The 21,102-nt window shown below is 44.6% G+C and overlaps 1 long non-coding RNA gene across 1 annotated transcript; it reads right to left on the reverse strand.

The window, feature by feature from the left end:
* Positions 1 to 19,041: 19,041 nt before the first annotated feature.
* LOC135406500 (uncharacterized) lies at positions 19,042 to 20,610 on the reverse strand. The gene is made up of 2 exons (XR_010426298.1): positions 20,048 to 20,610; positions 19,042 to 19,709 (listed from the first exon to the last, which is right to left on the reverse strand). It is a non-coding gene; the product is annotated as an uncharacterized LOC135406500 (long non-coding RNA).
* Between the last annotated feature and the right edge of the window lie 492 nt (positions 20,611 to 21,102).

Consider the following 21,102-nt stretch of genomic DNA (forward strand, 5'->3'; position numbering starts at 1 on the left):
TCAGGCCCGGGGTGCCCTTTGGGTGCCCTTGGTGCCCTTTGGGCCTTGCTGGATCTGCTTGCTGCCATTTGCTGGGGCCACCCTGCACTCCCTCCCCATTCCAGGCAGACACAGGCAGGTGTTGGAATAAAATCTTTTCTTCCGTAACCAGAAGGAAACTGTTAACTATATCTACGGAACGGCGGAGGGGGTCAGACAGAAATGCACACAAATCAACAGGATTGGCAAAAATGTCCGCTTTATTAGAGGACAGACAGCTCATATGCTGCCTGCGACACACAGACATGTGGTTCTTCCCCAGGTTACATTGGATACATAAGGCAAACATACTGTGGTGTACAGTACTAATTGGATATCAGCAGGTGTCCATAAGCCTTGTTTTCCTGCCAGAACAACTCCTCCTTCACCTTGGCACAAGGCCTGCGCCATAGAAGTGGCGCAGTATTTTTTACTCTCTGCACCCAGCCATGCCAAGGGGAAGGTCTCAGAAATGCAGCTGAAATTGTTCACACAATTTCTGTCCACCGACATCTACGTCTACATCTATCTCTACATCTTCCCTACATCTCTATCTACATCTTCCCCACATAAACACCCTCCCTCCCTCCCGCTGGGATAGATCCCCAAACGATCTATCCCTCCAACTGGCATAGATCCCCAAACGATCTATGCCTCAACCTGGGATAGGTCCCCAAACGACCTATCCCTCAAACAGGGATAGGTCCCCAAACGACCTATCCCTTTAACAGGCCTAAGCCAATCTTCCTGCCCCAGCCCCGGCTGCGGGAGCCTTGATCTTCATGGCAGGCCCTGGCTCAGAGCCCCCCTTCCTCTTCGCCCCGCGCCTTTCCAGCTTGGTGTCTCTGCGGTCCGTGGGCGCGGGGACGCTGCTGCCACCATCCTGGCTGGTCCCTGCAGCCCCCGGGGAGGAAGCCAAGTGCCCCTGAGTCCCCTGCGGCAGGACCTTCCCACTCAGCAGAGCGCGGCTGGTTGGAGTCACCCCAGGCTCCCTGGTGGCTTGGACCTGGGGTTGATATAGGAAGCTGGGCCCAAAAGAGTTAACTAAGAGATTTGGGCCTGCTAACAAGCTACCAACATCCAAGACGATCTGTGCTCGTTCTGTTCTATTTACTGGACCAAAGCTTAGGAGAATAGTACAGGAACAGGTAATAGGCCTAGAGGTTTTAAATTAGAAATACAACAGGATCAGGTAGACATTTAAATAGGAGAAATAGGCCTGGAGCCAGGGTTTTTTCCAAGCTTCAGTGAGCGGGTCAAGAACAATGGAAAAGAAGAAGGGTCAAGCTGAGGAAGATGAGTTGAAGCCCCCTGCCCCATGGAGGAAGATGGGAACTACCCTCCGAAATGGGGAGCCAAGAGAAGCAGCGCCCCAAGCTCCGCCTATACTCCACCTATTTTTAATATATATTGATAGATGTTGTAATCACTTGGCGACCGCGGCAGGACGCCTTCTCCATCTGGCTGCGGAATCTCCTGGAGGGCGGGACCCCCTTGGGCGCCCTCGGGTAAGTCTTTTTACCCGAAGGGGCTCCCTTCTTCGGTGGCTTCTTGCGGGGGCTGGACAAGAACACTGCCTATTGATAAAAGGTATTTGTATCTGGTTTCTGGATACCTGTAAGTCGAGGCAGGACGCTCTCCCAGGGGAATATCCCCTCTGGTCTGGTCTGGTCTTCTGGTCTGGTTTTGTTTGTATTTGGCCAAGTATTGTTATTGTGTACCTGATATATCTTGCTTACCTTGAAACATCCAGGAGCACATAGTTAAAGGTATTATCATGCTAAGAGTTGCTATATGAGAGGTAGTGCTGAAGAATTAACTATAAGCACATCACTTTGGATAAGACCTAGAATTAAGATTTGTCAATTTTGCAACTGTTAGTTATATGTATGAGCCTTGTGTAACAGATGTAAGGTTTGCCTCCCCGACAGACAAGGTTGGGTAGAACCAGTATGCATATTGCAGAAAAGAGGGACACTGGAAGCAAGAATGCCCTGAATTAACAGGTGGAAATACAGGCACAGGAGAGGCTGTTGTTGCTTACAGAGTATTGAGTGAAGGGGGGGGCCAGCAGGCCAGTGCTAGGGGACCTGCTGGTAAAAATCAAGCTAGGGGAAGAAAAAGAAGAATTAGATTTTCTAATTGATACCGGGGCTACATTTTCTGTTTTGAATTAATACCTAAAAGTGATAAATATGTTTAAGTTGTGGGTGCCACTGGCCAATCAGAAAAGCTTTCTTTTGAAACCCCTAAAGTTCAAAATTGGAAAACAAATGGGTGTGCATCAGGTTTTGTATTTACCAAATTTATCCAAACTCGTATTGGGCAGAGACTTACTAGAAAATCTGGGAGCTGTAATAGAATTCAAACAAGGTAAAATTGAACTTAAGGTAAAGGAAGAACAATTAATAGCAGTTCTGAGTTTAGCAATGAGCTATGTGGAGCCAAGCCAGGGTAATTCAAATGTCAATCAAATTTTAGATCAGGTATACCCAGGAGTTTGAGCTATTGAAACACCAGGAAAGCCAAAAAGGGCAGCTCCCATTGAAATAGAATTATGGCCAGGAGCAAACCCAGTAGTTAGGAAGCAATATGCACTGAGGCTGGAAGATAGAAGAGGAATTGAGCCAATAATAGACAACTTTTTGAAATTAAGGTTTTGTAGAGTGTGAATCAGATTGCAACACCCCAATTTTACCAGTCAAAAAGACAAATGGAACACATAGGTTGGCTCAGGATTTAAGAGCAGTAAATAAAATAGCTAAAACATACATGCAGCTGTTGCAAACCTATATACCTTATTAACAATATTAAAAGAAAGTGTAATTTGGTTCACAGTATTAGACTTAAGAGATGCCTTTTTCTGCCTTCCCTAAACACAGCAAAGTCAAAGGATATTTGCCTTCAAGTGGGAAAATCCCACCACAGGAAGGAAAACTCAGCTCATTTGGACAGTGTTACCTTAAGGGTTCAAAAATATTCCCACAATTTTGGGAATTAATTAGCAAAAGAATTAGAACAATGGCAGTCACCACCGGGAAAGGGTGTACTTTTATAATATGTGAATGATCTATTGATTGTTACTGAAAAACAAGAAGAATGTGCCCAATGGACAGTAAACCTCTTAAACTTTATGGACTTAAATGAGTATCGAGTCTCTCAACAGAAAGCACTTCCAGTGCAGAAACAAGTGGTGTACCTGGATTACAAAGTATCTGAAGGACAATGATCACTGGGGACAACAAGAAAGGAAACTGCCAGACACTGAAACCACAGATGGTGAGAAACCTTCAAGCCTTTCTAGGAATGACAGGTTGGTGTTGTTTATAGATATATCAGTATGGGCTAATTGCAAAGCCTTTATATGACCTGCTGAAAATGACTAAGGGCAACCTCATCTGGACCCCCAAAGCAAGTGGAGCCTTCAAACAACTGAGATGAGAACTCATAAGGACTCCGGCGTTGGGTTTGCCTGACGTAACGAAGCCCTTTTGTTTGTTCTCGCATGAACGACAAGGAATGGCTCTGGGGGTCCTGGCTCAGCAACAAGGGCCATACAAAAGAACAGCAGCCTACTTCTCCAAGCAATTGGCTGAAGTAAGCAAATGATGGCCCACCTGCCTAAGGGCAGTAGCAACAATGATCATAAATATAGAAGAAGCCAGGAAATGTACAATGGGACAGAAAATGACTGTGTTAGTGTCCCACACAGCATCTACAGTACTGGAACAGAAAGGAAATCATTGGCTGTCACCCTCCCAATTTCTGAAATATCGGGTAATCCTGGCTGATGACATAACCGTTCGGGTGACTAACATTGTTAACCCAGCTTCATTCCTAGAAGGAAGAATCTCGGCTGCACCTGTCATGCAGGACTGCCTGGAAACCATTGAAGCAGTGCACTCCAGCTGCCTGGACCTTAAAGAAGAACCACCCCTGGATGCAGAAGACTGGTTTACCGATGGCAGCAGTTTCCTAAGACAAGGTGTGAAGATGGCTGGGTATGCTGCGACCACCACTACTGAGGTAATCAAATCAAATCCTTTGCCTGCAGGAACCTCAGTCCAGAAAGCAGAACTGATAGCTCTCATTCGAGCTTTAGGATTGGCAGAAGGAAAACAAATTAACACCTGGACTGACTCCAAATATGCCTTTGGCATAGTTCACGCTCATGGAGCAATTTGGAAAGAAAGAAGACTTTTAACTCTTCAAGGAAAAGTTGTGAAATATGCTGAAGAAACTCTATGATTATTAGAAGCTGTACAACTCCCCTCTCAGGTGGCAATTATGCACTGCCAAGGACACCTGAAAGGTAACACTGTCCTGGAAATAAGAAACAGAAAAGCTGATGCAGAAGCTGAATTAGCTGCTGCAGAAGCTGAATTAGCTGCTGCAAGAAGTAAAGAACTATCAGTAGCAGCTTTAGTGCTAGAAGAACTAGACACAGATCAACAGGTAGAATATCAAGAAACAGATTATAAGTGGATACATGAAAATGAAGGTAAGGTGTTAGACAATAGATGAGGTTAACTAAAAACAGGTCAGTTAATACTGTTAGAAAAATTAGCGTGGCAATTTGTAAAAGTAAAACATGATAAAACTATTGGGGCTTAGACTCACTCTATTAGCATTTAAGGACTAGAGTAGCAGGACCAAATTTATTTACCACAATAGAGCAAGTCACAACCCAATGGGAACTTCGTCTGAAATACTGGAACAAAAATACACCAAAGGGCAATAAGTAAAGGGCAATAAGTAAAGGGCATTTCCCAGGTGAAATCTGGCAAATTAATTTCTCTGAGCTCCCAAGAAAAGGGGGGGGTCCTGTTATCTCTTAGTTTTGACTGACATTTTCTGGATGGCCTGAAGCTTTCCCATGTAGAAAAAAAATGAATCAAAAGGAGTGGTTAAAGTCTTGTTGAATGAGATTATACCATGGTTTGGAATGCCTAAGAGCATCTCTTCAGATAGAGGTTCACACTTTTGTGCATGAATTGTACAAGCAATAAGTAAAGCACTAAAAATCAACTGGCAACTGCATATGCCCTACAGACTCCAAGCAAATGGGCAAGTAGAAAAGATGAATCTAAAATATGTCAAGAAACAAATTTTCATTGGTATCAAGCTTTACCTATTGCTTTAATCAAGCTAAGGGTCAAGCCAAGATCCAAAGGGAAACTGAGTCCATTTGAAATTCTCTTGGGCAGACCCTACATGATGCAAACTGTGAATAGTGAAGCTGTAGATCAAACCAGTAATCAATATGTGTACGATCATGTTATGGTTGTAGGAAAACAATTGCAGAAAAATGCTACAGTGGTGTTAGAACACCAACCCAAGCAGCCTGATTGTAAGCTACATCCATCCAACCCTGGTGATCAGGTATATGTTAAGAATCTTTCAGGAGATCCACTACGGGAGAAGTGGGATGGACCCCAGCAGGTGCTGATGACCACCTCCACACGATCCGGGTGAAAGAGAAACCCACGTGGATCCACTACTCTCGAATCAAGAGAGTTCCAGAGGAAGCATGGACCTCGGGAGAGGAATCATCTACTATCAAGCCTCCTCAATGCTGATCCTTGGACTGATAAGTACATTAGTGTTAAATCAAACTCTTGCCCCAAAATTATTATGGTCTCAGGCCTATAATGGGAATTCTAGTCTATGATTTGCTATAAATACAGATATTCTGAATTCATCTGAACTGAACCAATACAATCCATCTGTTATAGTCCTCCAAGGAACAAGGGTACTGAATAATTGGTAAAATCCTGGTACCCCATACAATGCAAGTGTTTTAATAGGCACGGATTAGATGGTCACCCAGAACTGACGTTACTGTGAAATGTAATTAGTGGCTGATCAATGTTGGCACACCTTCACTCTAGATAAATCAGTTTCTGTGATGTGTCAGTGGACATTCAGGGAAGGAAATATAACAATGAGATTACCAACCAGCAAATCTCCTACCACCCCATTGACTAAGACCACCACCAGTTCTACAACTCCTTCTTTAGCCTGTGAGAGTGTCCACAATTTAACTTATGCTGGACCATATGTAATTAAGCACTCAAATGAGCAGAAGCTGTTGTTAGATCCCATATATTCACTGAAAAGGGTTCCAATACACCTTTAAGTAAACATATCAAACATACAAAAAGATTGTCAGCCCTGTATTCAACAAAGCCTTAAAGACTGGCATGTATAGATGATGGCCAGATCCCCTTGTACCAGAATTCAAAGAGATGTAACGGGATGGTTTGGCACAGGATTAAGTGTATTAAACACCATAGATCAAGAAGTATTAGTGAATAAACTAAGTGCTGTCACATCTGATCTAGGAAAATTCAAAGTCCCTTTAAGATCATCTTTGCTCACTTTGGCAGAAACACAATCATTGGCAGTTAAATTGTTAACATTAGTAGCTAACCACTGCAAAAGATTTCACCAAGATTATTGACTATGCTGGTGTCATCCATAAAAGATTTGCACTTGCAATACAATGTCTCCAAACTCAACAGTGGGTGCAATCTGTAGCTGCAGGAATATTAAGAGAAGGAACTTCAGGAATATTACCACAGGAAGTAAGAGAAATAATAGCTAGAAACAGTTCTACTACACACTTTGAGAAAAATTACCAAGCGTGGTGGCAGTTAGGAAACTTCACTTACAATCCTCAACATGAACAAATTGAAGCTTATGTGCTCACTATCAGTGCAGCTAAAGAAAAGACCATCTTTCCTAGCCTGACATTAAGAGCCATACACCAAAATGTAATTGTCAGACCCATAGACCATAATGTTTGGGCAAGTTAGGATCACACCAAGAAAAAGTGGCAGCCAGTCAGTACTGAGGCATGTATTCCTAAAGGACAATTAGGATATATCTGTGAAAATGCTGGAGTAGAAAATGAAGATTTATGCTTAGATGCTGACAATAGTGTGTGTACCTTTGAAATGCTTCCCCATACTAAAACCCAATCACAAGTCTATTATGTAGGAAATGGTTGTGCATGTGTTAGAATCTTTTGTGTTAATTTTACCATAGGTATTTGTCATGAAGTAGTGAGTGGTATTAATTTTTTTGTTTTGCTAAAATAATAGGCTGTGACTTTGGTTATATCATTCTAGTGACTACTAGACAACTGATTGAAGCTGATTATACAATGTATCATGATGTGCCGAAATTGCAGAGAGGAATGAACATTAATCTTTTTAAAGCAATGCTTAAACATCCTGATATAGAAAAACTGGTCCAGGAAGTAAACAGAACGACTAGACGAATGCTCTGGCAAGTAGAACATGACACTGAGAGCATAAAAACTGTTCTAACCAAAGTGGAAAAAGTGGGAGAACATCACTGGTGGGATATCTTTACAGGATACTCCCCTACAGCATCACAAGTGTTTCACTATTTGATACATCCAATATTGGTATTAGGAGCTGGCATTATTCTACTACTTGTCCTAATTGTTTGGCTATGGTGTAAATCAAGCATCATGGTTAGAAGGATGCAGATAATGAGGGCTGTGATGAATACCTATCAAAATCCATTAGAACTTGACGAAGGAATTCGTAAATTCTAAACAAAAAGGGGGGAATGATATAGGAAGCTAGGCCCAAAAGAGTTAACTAAGAGATTTGGGCCTGCTAACAAGCTCCCAACATCCAAGACGATCTGTGCTCGTTCTGTTCTACTTACTGGACCAAAGCTTAAGAGAATAGTACAGGAACAGGTAATAGGCCTAGAGGTGATAAATTAGAAATACAACAGGATCAGGTAGACATTTAAATAGGAGAAATAGGCCTGGAGCCAGGGTTTTTTCCAAGCTTCAGTGAGCGGGTCAAGAACAATGGAAAAGAAGAAGGGTCAAGCTGAGGAAGATGAGTTGAAGCCCCCTGCCCCATGGAGGAAGATGGGAACTACCCTCCGAAATGGGGAGCCAAGAGAAGCACCTCCCCAAGCTCCGCCTATACTCCACCTATTTTTAATATGTATTGATAGATGTTGTAATCACTTGAATATGCACTTAATCACATCTGAAGACTGTATAAAAATGCTGATTTTGTGTGAAGCCTTTGAGCAAGTTTGTCCAGCGCGAGCTGGCTTGCTCCCAACGTTGAATAAACAAATACCTTGCTGCTTAAAGATAAAAAATCTCTGAGCAGTTTCTTGGACCGATTTTTCGGATTCAGTGTGCCTGAGAGCGTTGTCCAAACGCTCCTTGAGCTCTGGCAGCCTTGGGGCCGTGACCACTGCCCTGGGCAGCCCGTTCCAGTGCCCGACCACCCTCCGGGGAAAGCACCTTTTCCTAATGTCCAACCTAAGCCTCCGCTGACACAGCTCCGGCCGTTCCCTCGGCTCCTGTCCCTGGTCCCACAGAGCAGAAATGGCCGCTGCCCCTTGGCAGGAAGCTGCAGCCCCCCAGGAGATCTGACCTCAGTCTCCTCTTCTCCAGGCTCAACAGCCCCAGTGACCTCAGACCTCAAGTGCAAGGTCCTGCACCTGGCTCAGGGCTTGGCTGGTGCCACCTGGCACAACATCAGCTTGCAAATTTTGCAACACAACAGGGAGGACCAAGAAGGCTTTGGCTAAGAGAGACTGTTTACAAGGGACTGGAGCGACAGACCAAGGGGCAATGGCTTGGCGCTGGCAGAGGGCAGGCTTAGATGGCATATGGGAAAGAAAGCCTTCGCGGGGAGAGTGGTGGGGCCCTGGCACAGGTTGTCCAGAGAAGCTGTGGCTGCCCCATCCCTGCAAGTGTTCAGGGCCAGGTTGGACGCGGCTTGGAGCAAGCTGGTCTAGCGGAAGGTGTCCCTGCCCGTGGCAGAGGGGTGGTTGGAAGCAGATGAGCTTTCAGGTCCCTTCCTTCCAACACCAACTGCTCTAGGAGTCTAGGAGTCTTGAAAAACAGGAGACTTCTGCAGAAGCCAGGAGGTGAATAAAAACATTTGCCACTTAAACACAAAGTCTTGTTACCAAGGGGCATCACCCGATTCTGGGGACTACTCTCATGACTTCTCACCACTGGAAGCTGACATTGCTGAAAGCCATAGAAATTGACCTAAAATTGACCAAACAATCCGACAAAAGCTCCCTGATGGAAGGATCCTGGAGCAAGCATATCATCCTGGAGGCAATGACAGGGCAATTTCTGCGCCTCTGCCGTAAACCTGTCAGTTCTGGCCCTGCCCTGGGGAGGTTTTTTTCGGCTCTCCATTCCATGGGAAGACAAGTGTGGACAAGAAGAACAGGGTTCTGTCCGCTCGGGGTCAAAGGCGCTTTATAGGTCTGTGCTGTGATCTGTTGGAGTTGAGCTCCTGTCTAGAAAACGAGGGCTTTCGGGACTGCTCAGCATCTGGCTCCTCCCGTGGAATGAGATGTTCCAAGCAGGGAAGGGGATGTCCAAGAGGGGTTCTGCCCACTTGAACTTCTGAACTTGTGGAGCTCTCCTGGCGCTTCTGGGCGTAGTGATTCCGTGGATGTCAATTGGCTGTTCTGGAGAAAAGCTGGGGATTAAAAGAAGTAGTGAGAGAACCAGACTGAAAATGGGTGAAGGTGTTGCAGGAAGTGAGGCTGGGCAGCAAGAGCAGTGAGTGAGGGGAAAAAAGGATTTCAGGCAAGAAGGAAGAAGATCCCTGAAGAGGCTCAAGGCAGCTCTCCTCAGCTCCACGCTTCTAGTCTTACAGGCTGCCTTGCTTCCTCCTCCCGCCGTCCCGAGCTCCACTCTTAGCACTAGGAAGGTGCTCTTGCAAAGGGTGTAGTGCAGTCACGGTTGGCAGTGAGAAGCGACAAGTCACTGGTTGCTCAGTTGTCAGTTCCCAAGAGGTGCCGTTTGCCCGGAGACAGGGGGCCCAGTCAGCAGCACAGAAGGTCTCAGGTGGCCACGTCCTCCCTTTTGAAGCGGCCTCCACTTTGAAAAATGGCAGTGGCCTTCCGAGCCACCTCATCGGGACGTAGTGGGGGGCACAGAGCAGGCGTGTCGGGAAGCCTGTAAGCCCAGAGTATCTCAGCCAGTGGAGAAACGGGCAGGGAGCAGCGCTGCGGGCAAAGGTGTGGGAACCCAAACCCAGCTTTCAGCAAAGGAAAACAAGGGCTGACAAAAACCTCGTGATCTGAAGGAGCTGGACCCTTCTCAGAAGACCTGTTAAAGTTCTACCTCATGGATCAAGCTTGGCTCCAGCAGAAATCAGAAAGGACGTTTCAGATGATTGTATCAAACCATGTCTAAACCCCTGTAATCCCTCTGTCCCCCATGTAATCCTACTAGAAGAAAAATTAACTGTTTGGAAATTGCAGTAAAAATTTGTGTAACTCCCCAATTAACATAGGTTGTCCCCTTCATTAACATACAACCCCAGATGCCTTTAAAATAGTGTTCTCGTGTTCAATAAACTATTCCAGTTCCCCATACTGGGATCGTGTCTAGCTTTTATTTTTCAGACCGCCACTCAAAGGGGCTAAAAGGGGGCTGCGACCTGCACTGAGCTGAGCCACCTCACTGCGGTTTGTCCAGTGAAGTCTCCCTTTTATTGCAATAAAAGTTTATTTTTTTTCGTCGGCTCCTCAATCTCCTGGCTATTTCTGTGTTTCCCACTGGCTGGAATTTCAGACGACCACAATCCCATGGTCCCTACAGCCCCGGCTGTCCCGGACCTTCCCGTCTCCAACAAACCTCAGCAGCTGCTCCCCGGGACGGGCCCCAGCCCCTGAGCGGAGCGCACAAGCACACTGCAGCCCGACACACGCTGCCCGGAGAGAGCCGTGTGAGACAGAACCATGGCCACCGCCGCTGCAGCCACCCCGGGCAGGGTCAGGGTGGAAGCCAGCGCCAGCGAACTGCCGCGCTGCCTCGGCAAGTTCCTGTATCGCCGCCCGCTACCGCGCTCAGCAGCAGCAGCCAAGCAGCGGCCAGAGGCGCGAGGTCAACACCCAGGAGCAGGTCCCTGAGGAAGGACCACCACCTCCGGCGCCCCAGCAAACAACGAGATCGAGAGACCCGCGCCGGCGGAAGCAGCAGCGGGACCCCAGCGGGAACCACTCAGAAGGCAGGAAGGACCCGGAATCGAAAGAGGCACCGGGAAAAACAAAGACAAGCAGAGCAGGAGGTATGCAAAAACCGGGGCTATGGAGCGTGAGCGGAGAAGAGGATCCCACAGAATCCCTGGGGGGCTCCGGGAAAGGTCCGAGGGAGGAAAGAGCCCAAGCGGGACCGTCGGCGAAGGAGGGAGCGAGCGGAAGCCCAGCGGCAGCAGCACGAGAGAAACCCAGGAACAGAGGGACCCGAGAGACAAACGGAGTGGGGCAGACACAAAGCTGCCGACTTCAGCAGTAGTCGAGGCAGCAAAAACCCCCTTCCTTGACTTTTTTCCTTTTTCTTTGCAGCCTAAACTAAGAACTGGTCTTTTTTTAGAAACCCTTTTGTTTATTAATCTAACTGTTTCAGTTTAACAGTGTGAGTAAGGCGAACAAAACGCTACCAATGGAGAGATTGTCCCCCTGCGCAAAAACAAAGAAAGAAAAAAAAAAAGGGAAAAGCGAAGGAAAGCAAAGACCCTTTGCTGAATGAAGATACCCTTCCATAGCTAATAGCCAAAATTGTTTTTAAATGTATGCATAGCTGTATTTTTGAAAATTTTAAAGTTCTCACAATAACAATTTTCCTTAAGTCCAAAAGCCAAATTAACGCAGAAAGACATATATTTGCCTTAAAAATAGAAGAAGTATATATTTTATCCTTGAACTATAGGAATGTTCATATGTATTTGAAATTTAAATTAAACATGAAGTAAAATATGCTTATGTTTTTACAGGTTATACTATCATAAAAAACAGAAAACATATATTACTAATCTAAGGGTGAGAAACAAAAAACGCCAATTTCTCAGTTCATAACCAAAAGACACTGTAAAATGAAACCCAAAAGTATGTTTGTATGATGTGTGTTCGATGGCCATCGAGTATGAATGTGTGAATGTATGCATGCGTGCGAAAATACAATAATTAATATGTTCTGATTTATACACAAATGCACATTACCTCACACATGCACAAACACCCTTAGATAAAGAACAGAAAACATATCATCCTGAGTTGAATAGAATTTCATTTGCAGAAATGTTTTAGGTTAAATAAAAGTTTTCAAAAACAAACACTAAAAAACACTTTCAGGTAAAAGTCAGGAGCACACGAACCCTGAAGTCATGAAGTTATTAAGTTTGGTTCAAAATCAATCGCTTATAAGTCAACAGAATCTTTAGAGAATAGCTTAAAAAAGATTTTATAAGAGTAATTTCTAATAAGAAATAATAGAAATAAGTTGTTTAAACAAGTTTTATATTAATCCAGAGTTATTTAGTTTAGCATTGTTGGGAATTCTTCCTTCTTGCATTTTGTTCCTTGTTTACTTTTCTATATCCAAAAGTATCTAATAGTCTTTTTGATTGGTTTAATGCTTTTAATGTTAGTGCTAAGTTTAAGAAAATAATTTATGTAGCAATATGCAGAATGCCTTAAAACAGCTATGATTCCTTCACATGCCTTTATAATGCCAAACCTTGTGGCCCAAACTATTCCGACACACAATGCCTTTACATAATCATACTTTCCATCTCAGGTATATAAAAGGCTGTACATTGCCTTGAAAAAGGAGCTTCCATGTTAAAATTAATTTCACTTGTGGTATTAAAAGTAAGACTGCAATATTTCATGTTAGATCCATTTAAGAATACATTTGCTTCTAAAATGCAGCTATAGAATTTGTTATTACCTCACTCTGAACCGATACATCAAAGCATTGATAGTTGCAGAAAAAAATAGTAATCAAAACTTAGATTACATGTTTAGTTAGCATGATAAATTTAATACTCTAGTTAAAGAAAACATTTATGGTAATATTTGTATTCCCTTGTATTTTGCCTTGCATTAGCAAACGTTTGATCAAAGTTTTTTCCAAGTTTTTTGTTTTTTAGAAAAATAAAAAAAAAAGGGGCAAAGGTGTGGGAACCCAAACCCAGCTTTCAGCAAAGGAAAACAAGGGCTGACAAAAACCTCATGATCTGAAGGAGCTGGACCCTTCTCAGAAGACCTGTTAAAGTTCTAACTCATGGATCAAGCTTGGCTCCAGCAGAAATCAGAAAGGACTTTTGAGATGATTGTATCAAACCATGTCTAAACCCCTGTAATCCCTCTGTCCCCCATGTAATCCTACTAGAAGAAAAATTAACTATTTGGAAATTGCAGTAAAAATTTGTGTAACTCCCCAATTAACATAGGTTGGCCCCTTCATTAACATACAGCCCCAGATGCCTTTCAAATAGTGTTCTCGTGTTCAATAAACTATTCCAGTTCCCCATACTGGGATCGTGTCTAGCTTTTATTTTTCAGACCGCCACTCAAAGGGGCTAAAAGGGGGCTGCGACCTGCACTGAGCTGAGCCACCTCACTGCGGTTTGTCCAGTGAAGTCTCCCTTTTATTGCAATAAAAGTTTATTTTTTTTCGTCGGCTCCTCGATCTCCTGGCTATTTCTGTGTTTCCCACTGGCTGGAATTTCAGACGACCACAATCCCATGGTCTCTACAGCCCCGGCTGTCCCGCACCTTCCCGTCTCCAACAAGGTCTTTGCGGTGTGCTAGGAAGAGGTGGAGCAGCACAGCATTCCTTTGGCTTGTCAGAGGCTACAGCCCCCTGGGCCAGGAAGTTGTCGTCACCGCTTTCCGGGAACTTGCTGGACTCTTGGTGCTTGGCTGTGTTGCTTCTCCAGCTGCCGCCAGGGCAGTTGAAGTCTCCACGAGAAGCAGGGACTGTGACCTGGAGGCTGCTTCAAGCTGCCTGTAGAGGTCTCCTCCCCATCTTGCTCCTGCTCAGGAGGCCTGGAGCAAACCCCCACAGCAGTGTGCCCATTCCCAGCCTGCCCGCCCTTTGATCCTGACCCATCAACTCCTGAGTGGCTCGCCATCCCCCCCAAGACAGAGGTCGAGACCTTCCGAGTGTCACCTCCCCGAGATCTACGGATGTCGTCTCCCTGGGCTCCTGTGAGGCCCCGCATGTGGTTGCCAGTGCATTCTTCCCTCTCCCTTATGGGCCCTGTCCAATGCAGCCCCAGGGCAGCCCGGAGGAGCCCTGTCTGGGGCTGCGCTGGGGTGACCGGGGACACGGTGGGCTCACTGGGAGCAGCCTTCCAAAGCCCCAGAGCGGCAGGATGGTGCCCAGGCTCTGCTCAGGGCTGCTTTGGGCGTGGGGCCGTCTGCGCGAGTCCTGCACGGGACCCATGTGTCCTGGCTGCCACGCCAAAGGGCTGCTTCCCCAGGCGAAGGGGACAGGGGAGTGACCCTGCGTGAGAGCCTGCACCTCTGGCAGTGACTCAGGCCCGGGGTGCCCTTTGGGTGCCCTTGGTGCCCTTTGGGCCTTGCTGGATCTGCTTGCTGCCATTTGCTGGGGCCACCCTGCACTCCCTCCCCATTCCAGGCAGACACAGGCAGGTGTTGGAATAAAATCTTTTCTTCCGTAACCAGAAGGAAACTGTTAACTATATCTACGGAACGGCGGAGGGGGTCAGACAGAAATGCACACAAATCAACAGGATTGGCAAAAATGTCCGCTTTATTAGAGGACAGACAGCTTATATGCTGCCTGCGACACACAGACATGTGGTTCTTCCCCAGGTTACATTGGATACATAAGGCAAACATACTGTGGTGTACAGTACTAGTTGGATATCAGCAGGTGTCCATAAGCCTTGTTTTCCTGCCAGAACAACTCCTCCTTCACCTTGGCACAAGGCCTGTAGCCATATTAGTGACGCAGTATTTTTTACTCTCTGCACCCAGCCATGCCAAGGGGAAGGTCTCAGAAATGCAACTGAAATTGTTCACACAATTTCTGTCCACCGACAAATCCCCCGTTGATGTTTGAACAATTTAAATTGCATTTCTGTAACATTCCTTATTGTATCCATAACATCTCAATAAGCGCAAACATACAACACCACCACCATCACCAATAAACTCAACAACCTATTGACCCTAAGATGTGTGCTCTCAAAGTGTGCCTAAAAGTGCTTCTTTAAATATAGGGTTTATTCTTAAAACTTCCACTCTGTCCAGAACATCCTTGGAAATGGAACTCCATTAAACTCTGGGCCATATGTCTTCTGTTATTCTTTTTCACACCTTGGCCCTTGAATAACACAATGACATGATCGTATATTAACACTGGATCTTCCGTTTCTATTGCACTCTTTGCATACCATTCTATTGCAGCCCGGAGAGTTTGTTCAGGATTTCTTGCCATTTTATGGAAAGGTATTGGTGTATTTGTTTATCCAAAAGTGTTTGTGTAAGTGAATATTCACACATATACATGCATACATTTTCATTCATTCTCTTTCACACGGTGGCCACCATCATTCAAACACACATCACACAAACATATTTTTGAATCTCATTTCACTGTGTCTCATGAGTAATGAAACCATACTAATTCTCTAGTACCTTATGGTGTTAAAGCTTCTCCACCAAACAGGTAAACTTTCCTCCACCAGTACCCAGTGAATAATCTAAGATCTTAACCTTCTATAATCATATGCTTAAAGATACTAAAAAATTGTGCTCCAACAAAACTAAAAATATTGTGCCTTAACAACACTAAAATGTGCTCATAATGCTGACAAATTGTGCTCCTGTAATACTTACTTTAAAGTTCGTACACTCTCTTAAATCCTTAATTTCATGTGCTTAAAAAAACACTAAAAAGGTGTATATGACTAAGAAAAACTATGCTTATAATACCAAAAAGAATTGTGCTCCAAAAACTGTGTTCTAACAATATTGAGGAAACTGTTAGCCACAACAGCTCCTGATGTTACCATTGTTACCTGCAGAAAACAGCATCAACCTTGTTCTTTCTTTCCAAGGTTTCATTCATCATGCAGGCAGCTACAAACACCTGTGTACAAAAAAGACCTTAACACATGAAACAACTTTTGCAAATGAACTGAGGGGGTTGTCACCTGTTCTCTCCCCGTTTCTGTCTTGCAAAAGTGTTTTACAAATTCTTAAATCACTGACCCCTATACCAAATACATAGCATTGTCTGGCAACTTGGTAGTAGTTTTCAAAGTGGACAAGCAATTCACCCTTTCAAAGTTTTTCTAGTTTGGATATGATATAGAATTTTACCTCAAAAATTGTTATTGCACAGCCACATATAATTTTGGGAAGACTCGTAAGCCAAAAGGTTTCTGTCATATGATGATTCCAAATAAATCTTGCTACCCACTGTAACACTACTGAGATGAAACACAGAAAAATACAAGCACTACAAAATAGTTAATGTCTGATGTAGAGTTCCCAAACCACACCAGTCTGCCTGATCTTCACAAACATCACTGATGTGACATGAGCAGCACAGAAACAGATCGTTGTATACAGTGACAACCCTTAGGCCTCAGGATGTTAAAAGTTCTATAGTTTTCCATTGTCTTCCTTTCCCCTTAGTGACACGTCTGCCCTATCTCAGTCAAGAAATCATCTTCTAAATCCGCATCTAAACAGACATTCCTCTGCTCCACAATTTGCACAGGCAACACGGAGAAAAAAGGGGTTTTTCGCAGAGTGTGATCTTTTGGCAGCTCTGGATGAGTTGTGGGGAGAGAATCCTCCTCTTTCCTAGATACCAGTGACAAGCAGTCTGCAGTGGAGCTGCTTTCCAAACAGCTGAATGTTTGTGTACATTCAGTGGTAGACCTATTTCTGTTTTCTCACTTTTTTCTCCTTGGCAAAGGCTGTTTGGTTCAAGTTGGCTGCCAGAATGCAGGAGCGCTTTTGATTCCTGAGTATGTTCTACCTCAGTGCTGGCTTCCTGCAGTTCATCTTTGTCCACTTCTTCATGCATCAGGCACAGATTTGTATTAAACTCACATTGAACTTCACAAGCTACAATATTAGTAGGTTTCTTTGGATTCTGAGATACACTAATGTCTTTAAAATCCTTTCCACTGCTGTCTTCAGTTACACTTTGGACTTTGGCTTCTGGATTGTCAGGTAAACTTTCAATCTGTCCATGTTTAATTTCCAATATATTTTTTTTTTCTAAGTTGATTGCACTACTGGTTAATTGGTTAATTATTTCTGCATCACTGTATGTTTGAATTCATAATGCTTCAGTGAAGACAAGTCTTCATCCTTGGATTCATATTCTTTGTGAGATATGAATGAAAGCACCTCTGGCATAACCTCTGCCAAACTATCTGTGCTTGTTTCCATACAGATTATCTCTTTTTCAGACATCTCTACTGGTGTTGCAGATTGGCTGTAACTTGCACTGGCAGCAACAGCTAAAGGGTGACATCGATATGTTGTCTCCTGTGAGGAAAAATCTGTCTCTGTTGTTATGCCTTCTGCAGATATTTGGTCATAATCCGTTTCTTGCATTGTTTCCAAATTACTCTCCCCAGACCTGAGGAGACATTCTGTAACAGTTGATTCTGCTCCATGTCCAGCCAGTGTCTGAAACTCATAGCTGCTTACTAGAGAGCAGTTCTTATTTGCTAAGTCACTGAGAAAGAAACCCTCATCAGGTGTTGGTATTTTTTTGTATTGGCAAAAGCTGCCCATGGTTTCCAAATTGGATGTGTTTTACTGCAGATGTCTGTGTTGAGGTCATATTATGAGCAAGTCCCATAGAAGATTCAGCAGTAGATGCACTGACAGATGCACTTCCCCTGCCTGAATCTGTCACACTTGATTGTGCCATCAAGTTATTATAGTCATTGTCAAGCTCATCTTTTGAAAAAGTTCGCATTTAAGTCTATGACAGTGAAAAAATACTGTTTGATCATTCTGTTTAATACTCAGCCTTAAGCTACATGTGCAGTTCAGAAGGATATAGAAGGCCAGATTCCAGCTTGCAGCCAGTTCCTTAGATGTGATCTACATCATCTCCTCATGTTTTTAGTTCTTTTATCTATGAAATTTCGGTAAGAGAACAAAATTCACAACATAAGCAGCACAAAGGAAAACAAATAACTAGTTGTAAGAACATGTAACTCCATAATTGTGGAACAACAGCACAGAACAGGTAAAACCCACACCCGTTATATTAAAATCCTAAATCACTCACAGGTTTTAATTAATTTCCCGAATGTAAAGCTAACTAAATCTAGCTTTGAGATCGTTATATTGGGAGGCAAACTAGAAAAATTTTACTAAATTCAACCTGACTCTAGTAACTCAGCTTTATTGCAATCTCTACTGATTTCCTGACAGATTATCATGTGGTCTCCAGACATTTCTGCTTTATAAATCAAATGGGCATAAAAAGTTCTAATTCGCGCATCAATAGTTTTGGAAAAGTGTAATTTAGCAATCTGCTTTTTTATTGGTATAAAGTAAACACACACATTTTGCATCTTGTTAGGTTATTTTAAAAATAATCTGAAATTCATGTAGTATAACTGTTGACATAACATCAGTGCCAAGAGAGATAAGTCAAACTTCACAGCATAGTGTGTGCCTGAGTAGTGTTTTTAGAAAAGCAATGAGGCTGTATGCTATATCAGCAGTTATAAAACATTTAAAAACATATAATACGTTTTGTTTGACCAAACTGCTCTGTACATACTGTACGAATCCACGACAGAAGATATATATTAAAATCTGAAAAAAAATGTACTTGCTGCTATGTTATAAATAGAATATTAACAATTGCTTAAACAGTACATGAAATGCAACTCAAAGTTGCAACTCTGTCATAAACACAGAAGAAAAAAAAAAGGAAAAAATAATGAATTCACTAAACTTGACCAAGGAAAAGAAATAATATCAGACAGGAATGTAAATTAACATCCAAATGTTAAAATCAGCTGAGTAAACCTTTTTAAATACAATTCTAAAGATGTGATTTCCACTGTCACAATAACTTCTCAGTTTATAACAGGAAGATAGAGAGATGTTTTACCTAAGAATCAAGGAAATCCTCAGCCTGCCAGCTTTCCATTTATCTTATTTGCAGATTTGTAGTTTTTGGTGTATAAGTTCTACTCTCTCCCTAGTTCTGAGAAACTGCTGGAGGTGGTTTGAGTCCCACCCAGTTGCTAAGCAACAAATGATCTCTATTGTGTGAACCTTATGTCTCCTCCTGCTAAGACTGAACACGAAATTTGGGCAGAAGTTCTTTACAGGGGTAAAATGTGACTAAAACCAAGGCAACTCACTAAAGCTTTTATATAAAGATTCATTCTCTGGGAAACTCTTAAAATTTCTTGCATGCTAACTTTTAGTAAAACACAATCTTTTAGTTTTAAGTTATCCACAAGTGAGTAGAAGGACTAAAGAGAGAGAGATTCTGCTTTCTGTTCTCAGTTACCGACATGCCTGGATTCTGCGGGGCAACTCCCCCGCAAGTCAGTCACCGCCGAGCTGCTGTTCCCCGGGCTGCTCCGTGCGCCGTGCAGCTCCCGGGGATGCCCGCAGAAGTCTGGCTGGCTCTGCAGAAGTAGCTGTCGGCGTTGCCTCTGTCGCTGAGGTGCCTCTGCCGCCGAGGTGCCCCTGCCGCCTTTTGCCGTGGCTGCCAGCGCCGCCTCCCCCACGGCCGAGCCGGCGCAGCGGCAGCCCCAGCGCGCAGCCCCCAGCCCTGGAGCGCGGCCTCAGCACCCGCACGCCGGACTCTGGCAGCTGTTTGAGTAATCCTAAAGGGAATTTTTATGCTGTTATGTGTACCCGAGACACTCTAACGGGAGGAAATTCTCCCGGACTCTCACCTCTGGCTTTTAACAGTTACTAACAAACGTATGGCCGCTTCTCCACACACACACAAGCACGGTACCGTTAACAATACAGTGAGCTCACAACAACGTTGGACACACAACACTAACACGAGAGTTAACAAAAATACGGAAAGGCAGTTCTCTAGCCTGCCTCTCCTGTCAACGAGAAGTGGCACTTTTTCGGTGTTGCTCGTTGTGCTAATATAGCATCTTCTAATGCAAGGCACAATAGCTGCTACTTTCTTTCATATGTATCGTACCTGGTTCTGCTTTTTATTTTTTTTTTTTTTTCCGAAAACAGCGTCTGTTGCCATGGCAGCGATCCACAGTGGCTTTCTTCCGGGTTGCATGGTGGCTTCAGGCGCCAGCGATGCAGCGCCATCTAGGGACGCGGAGGCTCCCAGCAGTGTCGGTCCAGTTGACACATGCGCAGTAGCAGGCACAGTGAGGAGCGACAGTGCCGACTGCGCAGCCGCAAGAGAGAGCGGTGCCGCGGGCTCGGCTCCAGCTTCATTCTCTGCCGCTAGTGATGTTCCTGCAGCCCCTACACATCCTGCTGCTACATGCACGGCGCTAAACGGAGGTGATCCCGCTGCTCCTAAGGGTCCTAGCATTCGCAACTTCGCAGCCGCAGGCACGGGGATCCCCCCTACAGCAGACCGAACGGGGCGGGGACCGGCCGTAGTCCCGCCATCTCCCGACAGAGCTGTTCGAACCTTTATGAGTTCCCGTCGCTCAGAACTTAACTCTTGTAGCGACCCAACTGCCAGACGCCAAAGCAGAGTACACGTTCTAGGGGCTCCTGACCCCGTAGAGATCTCGTCCCAAAAGAATTCCTTTATAGCGTCCCTTGTGGACACCTGAAAGGCGGTTCGAGCAGCGGGAAGTAGAGTCCTCGCTCTCACCCATGCCATCAACCCCTTAGGGGCGGTTCCATCAGAAACAGGCTCTCCTAGAGAGAATATATATCGGGGGAGCGTTTCCGCGGCCTCATCCTCTTTGGATGCCGCGGGCCCCATGCTCTCTCCCTCGGTCGACTCACCGGGCCAGGGTGAGATTCCTCTGTACCATGCGCATGGTTTTGTTCCGTGATGCCGGGGACAGCATCACCTCCCACGACCGCTTCCCTCAGCTCCTTCCGTTCGCCTTGCGTCCCTGCAGAACTCGACGAAGTAGGACTCCCTGTTAAATGGGCGCCAGATAACGACGGAGGGGGTCAGACAGAAATGCACTCAAATCAATAGGATTGGCAAAAATGTCCGCTTTATTAGAGCACAGACAGCTCATATGCTGCCTGTGACACACAGACATGTGA

Source organism: Pseudopipra pipra, chromosome W (assembly GCF_036250125.1).
Source record: "Pseudopipra pipra isolate bDixPip1 chromosome W, bDixPip1.hap1, whole genome shotgun sequence".
Classification (NCBI taxonomy): Eukaryota; Metazoa; Chordata; class Aves; order Passeriformes; family Pipridae; genus Pseudopipra; species Pseudopipra pipra.